This window comes from Chelonoidis abingdonii, chromosome 1 (genome assembly GCF_003597395.2).
Source record: "Chelonoidis abingdonii isolate Lonesome George chromosome 1, CheloAbing_2.0, whole genome shotgun sequence".
NCBI classification, from domain to species: Eukaryota; Metazoa; Chordata; order Testudines; family Testudinidae; genus Chelonoidis; species Chelonoidis abingdonii.
In genome coordinates this window covers 52,801,339-52,815,140 of record NC_133769.1, presented here as the reverse complement: position 1 = coordinate 52,815,140, position 13,802 = coordinate 52,801,339, and the positions used below count along the sequence as shown (strand labels likewise).

Here is a 13,802-nt window from a genome sequence, read left to right as displayed (position 1 = left end):
GGTTGGAAGGGACCTCAGGAGGTCATCTAGTCCAACCCCCTGTTCAAAGCAGGACCACTCCCCAGATTTTTACCCCAGTTCACCAAATGGCCCCCTCAAGGATTGAGCTCATAACCCTGGGTTTAGCAGGCCAATGCTCAAACCACTGAGCTATCCTTCCACCCTCCCCCAATGACAGAGTACATCAGCAGAACGGGCTACTTTTCTATAGTTTTGCAAGCACTAGTGGATCATTAAGGTTGTTTCACCAGGCGCTAGTGGATCACTGAGGTTGTTTCACCGACATCAACGTGGACTGGTCAGGGAAGGTGCATGACACACCTATCTTTAGGAACACAGGCCTGTTCAGAAAGCTTCAAGCGGGGACTTTCTTTCCAGACCAGAGGATTACCACTGGGGATGTGGAAATGCCAGTAGTGATCCTGGGAGACCCAGCCTACCCCTGGCTCCCATGGCTCATGAAGTCTTAACCGGCCACCTTGGCAGCACCAAGGAACACTTTAACACCAGGTTAAGCAGGTGCAGAATTACTGTTGAATTTGCCTGGCTGCTTAAAGGGCACTGGAGCTGTCTCCTCAGCAGGTTAGAACTCAGTGAGGAAAATATCCTTATGATTATAGTGGTCTGCTGTGCCCTTCATAATATATGTGAATCAAAGGGTGAGAAGTTTTGCCCAGGGTGGAGCGTGGAGGTGGAGTCTGCTACTTTTGAGCAGCCAGATAACAGGGCTGTAAGAGTGGCTCAGTGGGGAGCTATTCGGATCAGGGAGGCTTTGAAAGACCACAGTAATGTGTGTTGCTGTAATGTGTTTAGTCATTCTTTTTTTTTTTTTCACCATGGTATGAACCTTGTAATGATTACTGTGTGTGCTACTATAACACTACAAATGCACCTATTGGTACTGTCTCTGAAGTTAGCAGTAGTCCCCATTTGTTGGAGGAAAATAAAGATTCATTCAGTTCCCAAAAGTTCAGTTTTATTCCACACTCATGCAAACATATTCATGTATTGGTAACCTAAATGTCATACATACAGGGGAAAGTATCTTTAAAGGGAAAGGAACAGAAAATTCACAAGGAAAGTATCTTTAAAGGGGAGGGAACAGGAAATTCACGCAGGAAGGCACTTCTGTATGGTTTGCAGGGGGAGGCGTGGATGGATGTGTTCAGCCTGAATTTCATTCAGGGACCGCAGCATTTCTATTTGCTCCTTGAGCAGTGCTATCCTCTGTTCCTGCACCGGTTTCCTGTCGTGACTATCCCTCCACAATTTCTCACTGATTGCCTCCCTCCGTGCTCTCTGCTCACAATCCAAAGCACCAGATGACTGCAGCACCTCTTTGAGCTTGTCTGCTTTTCTCTTCCACTTTCCTTTTCTTATCTGAGAGAGGTGCTAAGCCAATGTGCGGGAGATCTTCAAGGGCACATCTGCAGCTGCTAGAGAAACAATAGTGTAGACGGAGGTGTTATAACTTACACCCTGGAGCCAAACAAGTTACTAGTAAATCTTTCTCACTTCCACTTGACACTCACATGGTGGTGGCCCCAGCCGTGGCGGGCATGGCCTGGTGGGGGAGGGGTGAGTTGGGACAAAGAGGAGGGATAGCCATGCAGTATCAGAACCAGCGCATAGGGCAACTGTCCTGAATACTGGCACTATTTTCCACAGGCAGCAGGTGAGCAGGGGTGATTGCAGCTGATATCTCACTGCTGAGGTTAACTTCAAGTTCCTGCTTGCATGGGGCTGCAGACTGGGACCGTATGCTGCTGCCCTGTGTGCTGCTATGGTGCCTGCTGAAGTAATTGCTGAGTGGCCTGGCAATGTTTCCTATCCAGGGGGAAGAAACAAAGCAGCCCTCCTAAGAAACCTTTGGCAGAGGATTGGAGATTACCCCAGGAAAATGTCCCTGAGATCTCTATGGAGTAGTCATGGGACAGCCTGTTGTGTATAAACAAACTTTTCCGCAGAGTCCCCTCTGCCTAGCCATACAGGGTAATGAGAAGGAGATAGAAACTGGTCCGGTGTTGGTTATTTCACTATCTCTTGCAGGCTGATTAAAAAAGCATACATGACCAGATGTGTTCCTGCAGTATTGAAGCAGACAGAGTACTTACCAGCGGTTCCCTTCCCAGCATCAGGCTCACCAGAGCTGGACTGTTGGGACTGGCTAGACTGCTCAGGAGTCAAAAAGAGGTCCTGTCTTGCCACATCACCAGATCTCCCTGGCACCTGTCCGCCATCCTCCTCCACTTCCTCGTCAGCACGTCATCCTCTGGTGGCCAGTGACTCCAGCTCACCCAAAGGTGGGGTCACTGTTGAGGATGGCATGCAGCTCCTTGTAGAAATGGCATGTTTGTGGCTCTGCATCAGTGTCTATTTGCCTCCTTTGTCTTCTGGTATGCCTGCCTCAGCTCCTGAATTTTTACGCAGCACTGCCCTGTGTCCCTAGTAGCCCTTCTCCACCATACCCTGAGTGATCTTGCTGTAGATATCCAAGTTCCTGAGGCTGGAGCAGAGGTGTGCCTGCACAGCCTCTGCTTTGCACAGACCCAGGAGATCCACCACCTCCTGTGTACTCCAGGCAGGAGTGTGCTTGCTGTGTGGAGCAGGCATGGTCAGCTAGCAGTTGCTTTCCACACCTAGCAAAGAGGAAGAGCAGTTTCAAAACTTCCTGGGGCTTTAAAGAGATAAGGGGTGTTTACCTGTGTGCCTGGCTGCAGGGCAGCAGAGTTCAAACAGTGACCAGACTGGTCACGGTGGGCATTGTGGGACACTTTCTGAGGCCACTTAACCCGACGTAAGCAACACAGTGTTTACCATGACACTTTGTCGCTCTAACTACGTTGCAAAAAGCTCCATGCCTCTTGTCCAGGTGGTTTATTAGGTTGGTGTAGCAGGCGAGTTAAAGCAGTGGAAGGAGCATTGCAGTGTGTATATCTCCATAGTTAGGCTGGTGTAAGCTGTCTTACATCGACTTAACTTTGTAGTGTGGACAGGCCCATAATAAAAAGTGAATAAGGGGATCCCTTAAGTTGCTTGGGGCCCTAAGCAATTGCTTAGTTTGCTTATGCCTGAAGCTACAAGTGTGTCATGGACATCACCAAGTCATGGATTCTGTGACTTTCTGTGACCTCTGTGACATTGGTGCCTCACAGCAGACTAGCCGCCACAGCAGCAGGGAACCCTCTTCCAGCTCCCCAGCCCCGCAGGTGGTGGGGGACCCTCCTGCAGCTCCCTGGCCCCTGCAGGTGGTGGGGGATTCCCTGCAGCTCCCCAACCCCTGCAGGTGGTGGGGGACCCTCCCACAGTTCCCCAGCCACCACAGATGAAATTCAGTGTTGATAAATGCAAAGTAGTGCACATTGGAAAGCATAATCCCAACGATACATATAAAATGATGGGGTCTAAATTAGCTGTTACCACTCAAGAAGGAGATCTTGGAGTCATTATAGATAGTTCTCTGTAAACATCCACTCAATGTGCAGCAGCAGTCAAAAAAGCGAACAGAATGTTGGGAATCATTAAGAAAGGGATTGATAATAAGACAGAAAATATCTTATTGCCTCTATATAAATCCATGGTATGCCCATATCTTGAATACTGTGTGCAAATGTGGTTGCCCCATCTTAAAAAAGATATATTGGAATTGGAAAAGGTTCAGAAAAGGGCAACAAAAATGATTAGGGGTAGGGAATGGCTGCTGTATGAGGAGAGATTAATAAAACTGGGACTTTTCAGCTTGGAAAAGAGATGACTAAGGGGAGATATGATAGAGGTCTATAAAATCATGACTGGTGTGGAGAAAGTATATAAAGAAGTGTTATTTACTCCTTATACCACAAGAACCAGGGGTCACCAAATGAAATTAATAGACAGCAGGTTTAAAACAAACAAAAGGAAGTATTTTTTCACACAACGCACAGTTAACCCATGGAACTTTTTGCCAGAGGATGTTGTGAAGGCCAAGACGATAACAGGGTTCAGAAAGAACTAGGTAAATTCATGGAGGATAAGTCCATCAATGGTTATTAGCCAGGATTGACAGGGATGGTGTCCCTAGCCTCTGTTTGCCAGAAGCTGGGAATGGGCTACGGGGGATGGATCACTTGATGATTACCTATTCTGTTCATTCCTCTGGGGCACCTGGCATTGGCTACTGTTGGAAGACAGGATACTGGGCTAGATGGACCTTTGGTCTGACCCAGCCCAGCCGTTTTTATGTTCTTATGTTCTTATCTAGCAGCTGTCCAATGGAGACCTTATGAGGCTTCAAAATTGCTGGCATCTGAGGGTCATAGTAAAAAATCAACATCTGTGGCCTTCTGGGCACATAATCTAGCTGTGCACTAGAGGAATTTGTTCAGAGAGAAGGCTGGCCAGGGCCACAAGTGAAACAATCCTCCCCTAATTTTGGCCCCTCCCCCAAGACATCCATTCATGTACCCAAGAGGCGCTCGGGGATAGGGTTGGGGAATTAATGTAGGTGTTATTCCCTGTTCTAGGTTTGTCCCTCTATCTACAGAAATTGACTGCACTCAGGTATTTATTTGATACAATGTTGTGTATTTTTAAAAGAATGTACAAAGTCCTGTGTCTCTGAAGGCAGAAGGAATCAAATAGCAGGAAACAGCTTCTTTTCCTCACATCTTCAAGAGCACACTTTTCAGTCTGTACCCTGACCCAAGAACCTTTCCCTGGGTTTCTTCCAGGGTCAACCACATGCTTTTTAGCTGCTCCTTCAAGGTACCTCTCTGATGCTGTTTATTCTTGTCTGACCTCAGTTTCTGTGAGTGTTCTCTGTATACAATCTCTCTCTCTCTTTTCCTGGGTATGTTCACACACAGCTTTAACACTAGGTGGGGCTTATGCTTACAGATATGTGAACTGAAGGATGAATTCACACCTACCAGTCTCTATGCAGTTTTAACTCAACCCATAACAAGTCACCCAAATCATAACAATATGCTTTATGCCTACAAATTTATAAGAGAGATAGAGTAGATCAGGGGTAGACAACCTATGGCACGCGTGCTGAAGGTGGCACTCGAGCTGATTTTCAGTGGCATTCACGCTGCCAGGTCCTGGCCACCGATCTGGAGGACTCTGCATTTTAATTTAATTTTAAATGAAGCTTCTTAAATATTTTAAAAACCTTATTTACTTTACATACAACAGTAGTTTAGTTATATATTATAGACTTATAGGAAGAGACCTTCTAAAAATGTTAAAATGTATTACTGGCACACGAAACCTTAAATTAGAGTGAATAAATGAAGACCCAGCACAGCACTTCTGAAAGGTTGCCGACCCTTGGAGTAGATCAAGCTATAATATTTAATATAGTATAAGATATAATGTTATTAGCTAAAATAAATATAAAAGGTGCCAATTAAGATTTATGAAACTATATCAGAAAATTGAAGCTATCTAAAGCATTCACTAACAGATCCCTTTAGTTTGAAGAACTTTCATTGCCTAGGCAACCAGATAACAAAATATTGCAAATAGTTAGGACCATGCTTTCTATTTTAAACAGAAATGTGACCAATAAGACATATAACTAATATATAACAAATTATGTCTACAAAGTATTTGTTCGGTATTTTAAAAGCTGATACATTCAAATGGAATGTTGAGAAGCCAATGTGAAGTGTCAGTCTTTGTGGTGATGTTATAAAGCCTAAAGGAACATAAGGGCTCATTATCTGTATGATTGGCAGTTGCATACAGAGAGTTTTGCAAATGAAGTGATTCTAGTAACTTTATCACTGAACTAACTGTAGGGTATAATCAAGTATTGGTACAAATGTAGCTGAGTATATGGCTGTTTTATGTAATTTCATTAACTGCTATCTCCTGTTGGTGATTGACCAAGCAAATAAGTCAAATTATAGTGCTGAACTACTAAACAAGGACAAACCCATCAAGGAGTGTGAAGACATGTTACAAAAAGACACTGTTCTAACTTCAAAATGGACATTTCTGCAGAAATTGAAAGTGCTGATGCAAATAGCATAGAGGCCAGACAAAGTTCAAGAAGCTATAAAGGAGACACCTCATTTTCTTATTGGGTGATCAGAAGGGACACAACTCTGGTTGGACCTTTCAATTCTTTGCCAGAAGCATGGGTCACTTTCTGATTGGTCCACATAAGCTTTGCCAAGAAGAGGAATCAGGCCGTACAGCCCAGCAGAAACTGTATAAAATGCCCTGTGTTGTTCAACATGTTGTTTTCAGAAGCCAAATGTTGGGATGAGAGAGGCTGTGAGTGGAACTCTCATTGCCTGGCAGCGAGAATGCTTTCTCCTTGGTAACAACTTAACTGTTTACTATTTACTCTGTCTTTTAAAGTCCTATTGAGGGAGACCCCTTGAAATCCAGAAACAGAAGAGGAAAACAGGTGTGAGAACACCCTGAGTGAATCACTATAATGAACTTCATCACAAGAAACCAGTCACTAAAGCTGGAGAAGCTACCTTCATGGCAATTCCAACTGATCATAGAAAAATGACTTTTGTACCTGTACTGTTTATCTACATGACAATATGGTTATGTTAAGCTAAATGCTTCTCAAAAAGTTTGTACTTGAGTTAAAACCCCACTGAGTGACTAAAATGTATGATGTGTACTTGTATTTCACTAACAAATTTGGTCTTAGTTGTCTAGAAGTTACACTGACTCAGTTAAGATTGCTGATGCTGGATAAAATTCATTACTCTAACTAAACTTAGTACTATTTGTAACAGGAAACTGTGCTTCTGTACAGCAACAAGAAAAAGAAATCCTGAATGTTTCAAAGAGTTTGATCTAGAACTCACACAGATTCTGTGGTCAAGAGAATCTACAGCTTCCTAGATAAAAACAGGAAGAAGCTTTGAATTGGCTTGTAAACTAAAGATTTTACCACTCTCTGAACCTTTCAACAAAGTGGCATAAAAGTTTATAGTACTGGTGAAATTCAGAGACATTACAATAACTTCACAATAATTACCTGTGTGTTATATTTTGAGTTTATTATGTGCTAGTCTTTTGTGTATATGTGGCAAAGTGTGGCTATGAGAATTACATTGGGAAGCGGTAATTTTGAAGCAAATGGACAGTGCTTGATAATTAAGTAACTTGTCTAAATTTTAAATTCTATTTAGAATTTTTTGGTTGAACTGATAAGAGAAGTTGAATAATTCCACAGGCCCATAACCTTAACTGGAAGTAAATAAGGTCTATATGTAAGTATCCATGGTTCTATATTAGTACTAAAATTACTCAGACTACAAGATTGTGATGGCACCTTGAATTGAACTGATTTATCATCTCTTGAGAATTGTAACATCTCATGCTGAGCTCAGTTTTGACATTGTGAACACTATCATCTAATCATCTTTAATGTTCTTATCTGCTTTAGAAGCTATTTCGATTTATCATAATTCTCCAAGTCTGTATTTTAGTTAAGGTTACAGATCCAAAGAACAGTGAGAACCCTAATAGAGGTAACTTGTTAAGTAATTTAACCAGTGTGTGTTTTATAACCAGCCTTTCTAACAGATGCCTATAATATTTGTATCCACTCTCCATCACTGTTGGGGCAATACCCTTAATAGAGGGTGGCCATGGTCCTTCCTCTTCTCTAATCAGAATTTCTGCCTTGCGTGGGCAGGTAGGGAAGAGCTACTGTGGTTTAAGGTGGCTTCCACTCTCCCTGACTGAGAGTTCCTGCTCCAGTTCATCTCTGTGGCTCCTTTAAGAATTCTTCCCTGACTTAGAGAGAGACAAGGTGGGTGAGGTAATATCTTTTATTGGACTATTGCTGAAAGGACAAGCTTAAGAGCTACACAAAGCTCTTCCTCAGGTCTTCTTGACTGACAAGTTGTAGTCAGCCAAATAAGAACTCATCTTCAGGTAGGACATCAAAGGTAGCAACGAGCAAGTTAGATGTACCCACTGAAGGTCAGATTTCTCTATATGGAAATTGAGCAGTGCTCTCATAGACTCTATTCTTGGGCCAGGGGTAGATTTAGATAACAACGTAAGGCCCAAACTCTCATTAAGTGCTACCTCTATGGAAGTAATTCTGCTTCATAATATAGAGCAGCTTTTGCAGCTGTGAGGCCTGCGAACTTCTGTGGCTCTGTAGTTGCAGTGACAAATTAGAGCTGACTATAGTCAAACAGGAGAATTTTCTTTAGATTAAGCAATAAATAGAAGCTTATATTTTGAAGTCAAATGTCTTGGGTTCTATCCCCATTTTGCATGTGACATGCTGATTATTTTATCATTCATTTATTGTGTGTTGTGTAATGTTAGGATTACAGAAGTATAAGTTTGATTAGTAGTTAAAAGAGATAAGTATGTATTAGGTATCTAAGTAAGTGGGGCTGAAATGCAAGGCCTACAGGCTGAGGCTTTTATGATTTTAGCTTAGCTGTATTAGGTCTTAGAGTTAAGAAATGCTTGACATAAGTAAGTGACTGAAGAATAACCTGATACCATAAGATTACGGGAAAAGATATACCAATGGGCGGTATTGCGTAAAATTTGCCTTTAGATTAATTTTAGATCACAAAATGGTTTAGAGGCACATTTTTTCTAACATGTGCCTTAATCACAGGATACAGGTTGTGTGTCAATGCTAATGAGAATAAAAGGAACTCTACATAACCTATTGAAAATGGTGTACCCCAATATTCTTGGAAGATACAATACAAATAAGGAGAAAGAGAGCTGACACTTTCATGCACATGCACAGGATATGAGGTACAGACATAATCACATTATAAAAGGATGGCCAGACTGGGAAAATTGAGCTCCCTACAGGAAAACTCTAGCAGGAACCATCCCTCTACTGGTGATCAATCCATGTAAGCCCCATCAGACCCTAATACTATCTAGGAAGATGTGAGTATGAATGTAGCTTTAATTTGGATATATGTAGGATTTATCTATGCTCGGATATTCACAACTTTGTTGGTAACTTTAATGAAATTGATAAAAGATATTCAACATTGTTCTTATGACTATATGCGTTACTTTCCTTGATCTTCATGTGTTCCTAGAAGCTTTAGCTCTGAAACAAGTGGCAGAGGTAACTCTATTGAGCTTGAGACTGTAGCCAACAGTAGTGTAATACAACATCACTAAATCATTTTAAATAAAAATCAAAGGGTACAGTGAAGTACAGATGGCAATGTGATGTCTGTATTTTTGTGGCTGAGGATATGTTACACAGGCATGCAAGTTGGAATAGAAATTCACATTTTCCAGAGCTGTGTAGTATGGATGCCTGTAAAAAATTCTCTCTTCTATTTTCTCTGTAGAAATAATTCATTTTTAATGGTAATGTTTTCAATAATGAATCACGTTTAGAGCACGTTTAGCAAGAACATTTTCCATTTGGTTATTCATTCTTTTTATTTGCAGAGGCCACGTAGGAATTCAAATTAAATGAATTTATAAGTGATTGTCTTTAAGACAGATACGAGTAAACAATACATTTAAAACTATTCTCCTTATGACTTAAGCAGAAATGCTCCATGTTGGAATCATTACTAACAGAATCCGTTTTTCTTCAGATCTGTTCTCTCCCCCCGTCTGCCACCTCCTAAATAGAATTTGTTCTTTCCCAGCTTGGTTGGATATTAAATAATTTATTTACATAGTAGACAATCCCAGTTATTTAGATAAGAAATTAAAAGCATAAGTTTTGTCTGCTTCAAACCCTGCGCCTTTTACTGGAAACATATTTATGTCAGTAACAAAAAAATGTATTTCAGTCATCAAAAGCTGTTTATAGAGGAGTTAAAAGTGCTGTCGGCTAAATGATTCCCAAAATGTGGGTTAAACTCCAGACCAGTAGTGCAGGGGTTTTCACAAGGGGTGAAGGGTATCAACAAATGTCAGAGCTGCACAATGAGGTGACGTAGTAAAAAGTTTGTATTTGACTTGCCATTTACAGCCAGTATCAATGTCTGTGCTTCCCAAACTGCTTCTGGGCCAAACCTTAACTTTAATATTTAGGCCAAATTTTTCAGAAGTGGCCTCTGATTTTGGATGCCTCCCTTTTTAGGAGCCCAGTTGGACTTTGAAAATATTGGCCTTAGGCTTAGTCTTGACTTGGAATTAGCCCTGGTTTTAACCATTGCTCCAGCTCCATGAGTGCAAAGCTGTAGCATAAATGAGGAAATGTGCTTTTTTTTTTAAGATATGGGGAACTGAGGCAGAGAGAGACTATGCAAGTTACCCAAGGTGACACAGGAAGTCTGCGGCACAGCTGGAAATGGAACCCAGGTCTTCTTCATCCCAGATATTCAAACCAATGCACCATCCTCTCTTTCAGCTCCAAAGCTGTATAGGTGTAAATTAATAGTTTGTAAGGCACTTTGAAATCCTTTACGATAAAAGGTCCTATACAAAGAAAAAGCAAATTATGTCAAAAAAGAAAATATATTAAAACAATGAAGTAAATATCTAAGGAGTAACCAGATGAGGCTAACTGCCACTGCAGATCAACCTAGTTCTGTGTGAAGTGGACTGAATGGAATACTTAACTGGGAACAACAGATGTTTTAAAATTGGATGGGTCAGTAACAGCAGACACTTGAGCCCTTGTGCTTCAGGGAGTCATCCTGATTTACTGCAATGGAGCCATGAACAGGGTGATCCATTTGCTCCTCCCTCAGACTGCTCAGCATTTAGAATAATGAAGGTTTTAAATGAGGGATTAAAAAGCTTTCCCAAAAGAGGGCCTGGCTGTTTGAAAAGTTGGGAGTAGAAGATTCTATAATAGTATGGTTGGGAACTGGGACAGCCCTGTTGGCTGGGGCCAGGTCTACTCTACAGATTTATAGCCATGAAAAATCCACACCCCTGAGTGATGTAGCTGTAACAACCTCATCCCCATGTACACAGCTTCTAAGTGTAGGACCGTCTTCCCTTAAGTGCTACAGCAGTGCAGTGGCATCGATGCACTTACGCCGATGCAGTATTTTAAGTGCAGATTTCTCAAAGTTATGAACTGGCCTTTGCTTTTGCCATCTAATATCTCCATGCAAAAGTCACCAGCTGTAATTAAATTAGATAAGGCTACAGTATCCTATGTTGTGACAACTCTCTCTTCTAGAGTCCAAACCTTTCTCATCAGCTGGAATTTTTGCCAGTATTGCTGTTATATTTAATGAATCAGAAAATAAAATATAGCCAGGTTAATCTTCTTCCAAAACTTCTGTTACGGACCACAGCTAGGGAAGGGACACTGCACTGGTGGCATGTTGCAATAGGTCAGTTATTGTGTGAAATCATTGCACCTGCTGCTACTTAGTGCTCAAAATTCCATCCAGCTTGCACTGATTGCAAGATGGCCTGCAAAGGAAATACCAGGAAGAAAGGCGTGATTGTGTTGCAATGGATTGTTGCATTGCAAATTTCTACCTTTTGTATTTGACACTTCCAAACTAATGATGGAAGACAGGCAAGCGGCTTCAGCCAAAGTGAGAGTCAGTCTGAACCATTGCCCAAATTGGAAACCAAACCTCAGCTGAAGCTTATTTAATATGAAAAAGTTTGGTTTAGAGTTCCTATTTTCCACCCATTTGCATGCTGCCACACTTTTGAGGTCAGTGCTGAAATACTGTGAAAAGCACTGCTCTCATAGTGTAGACAAGGCCAGATATTGCATTGCCTGAACATAGCTGGTCAAGGTCATCCTGTTCCTGTATGTATCCTACAGTGTATTATGTATTGCCTTTGGCTGAATGGATTGTTGCATATTTGCTAAAAACGAGGCTATTCAGCTGTTACAGGCACCTAGTCCTAATGTACAGGAAGTATTTACTGATTTATTGAACCAGAATGGGGAAAATATCCTCCTCAAACAACAAGCTGGAGGCGACAGAAGAATGTGTCAGCATGCGCCCATTCTCAGGATTGGAGATTAGTCACAGGAGCTCCCCACTCACCCACCTACCTCTCTGCATGATTTTTCATTAAAGAAGAAAGAAAGAAAGAACAAGAGGGAGGGAGAGACCAAAAGATAGAGCCCTGCGAGCTGGGATCAGAAGCCCACGCCTCTCCTTTGGAAGTGAGAGTATGGATCAATACAGCCCCTAAGACTGAAGTGACTCCCTCAGTGAGGGTGCAGAATTAACCCAATAAATGAGTTGCAACGTTATGAGTAAACAATACATTCCTAGGCACTGTCCTCTCCTCTGTCTGCCTCTGCAGCAGCTGAGCAACCCCACTCCAGCAGCTCCACCATGAGCACTCTTTTCCTTTTGACCATGAGCAGGGGATGATCCTTTTTCCTGGGATGGTCAACGCATTCTGCAGGGCCTCACATGTTCCCAAAGGCCCAGGGGATATGTACATTTTTCTCCTGTGATTTACATAGCACTCCATTCAGCCAGTCTGTACTTCACAACAATAATAGTACAATTATATCAAGCTAACAAAAATAAATTAAAAGCACAGCCAAAGAGATAACTACGTAATTAAATCCAGTGGAATACATTCCAGCTGATGTGATTGTTGAACAGCTCATTTTGGTGAGACTGACCCCCAAACAATACTGCTCTTACAAGAAAGTTCTGAGCATCTCAATACCAGAAAGGTACAGGCCTTGTCTACACTGTTGTCAAAGCAAAGGGCCATATTCATATTTTGGAGCACTGTTGCTTTACACTACCTCAGCTCTATCAAGCAGCCATGCAACTCCCATAGGGATGTCATCATAGTCAACTCTATACCACTTGTGCCCCTCTCCCACCATGCAGGACGTTAGTGGGGAGAGGTGAAGCACATGATGCTCTGATAAGTCCTTTGTATTTTGCTTCCAGTCTTCTATTTCTAAGCCGAAATCTCAGAGGAGCATTATGATCTTTCTTCTTTTCTCCCACAAAACTACCTGAATGACAATTGCTTTTGTTTTTTTAATTACTTTCATTTGATTTTTAAGCCTTAGAAACATCACCACAGTGGGTAAAATCCTGGTCCCATTTAAAACTACGGGAGTATGTTATTTTTGTCTCAATCTCACAAGGTAAAAACATTTGTCTGCTTCCTTTCATCATACAGGTATCTTAGGGTCTCATCCTGAGCCCTCAGAAACCTATGGAAAACCCGATTGGGCACAGGATCAGCACTTCAGTGCATTGCTCAGGATAGAGTTTTCTTCTTCCTGCCAGAATGATTTTTTTTTTCTGTAAGAAGCTGATGTGTCATCTCTTTAGCCTTTCTGTTTATTGTTATGCATCTCCTTTAGCTTGGTAGTGCTCCGAGGATCTCTGTTTCAACTGAGCGAAGAGCAAAGTCATCGTGACATTTCTTCGCAAGCCATTATTTGGGCTTATCATGGTATACATCCCCACTATGAACCTTAGAGTCCAAAAGATGGGGTACTAGCATGAATTCCTCTAAGCTTAATTACCAGCTTAGATCTTGTAGTGGTGCCATCAACCAGGACGTGGAGTGCCTGGTACACTCTGGTCCCCCCAAAACCTTCCCTGGGGACCCCAAGACCCCAAACTCCTTGGGTCTCACAATAAAGGGAACTAAACTATTCCCCCCACCTTCTTCCTCCCAGATCCTCCCCTCCCTGGGTACACTAGGAGATCACTGTGATTCAAACTCCTTGAATCTTAAAACAGAGAGGAATGTCACCTTCCCCCCTCCTCTTTTCCCCTCACCAAGAGGCAATACAGATTCAAGCTCAGTGAATCTAAAACACAGAGGAATTCCACCTTCCCCCCTCCCTTCCCTCCTTTCTCACACCAATTCCCTGGTGAGTATAGACTCAATTCCCTTGAGCCTTAACA

The 13,802-nt window shown here is 42.1% G+C and overlaps 1 protein-coding gene across 1 annotated transcript in view; it reads right to left on the bottom strand.

The window, feature by feature from the left end:
- Nucleotides 1-959: 959 nt before the first annotated feature.
- Nucleotides 960-13,802, bottom strand: part of GPR85 (G protein-coupled receptor 85) — a 31,249-nt gene continuing 18,406 nt past the window's right edge. Inside the window, exon 3 of the transcript XR_012655812.1 lies at nucleotides 960-1,436. The gene's annotated coding sequence lies outside the window, so the exon portion shown is untranslated. The remainder of the gene's footprint in view (nucleotides 1,437-13,802) is intronic.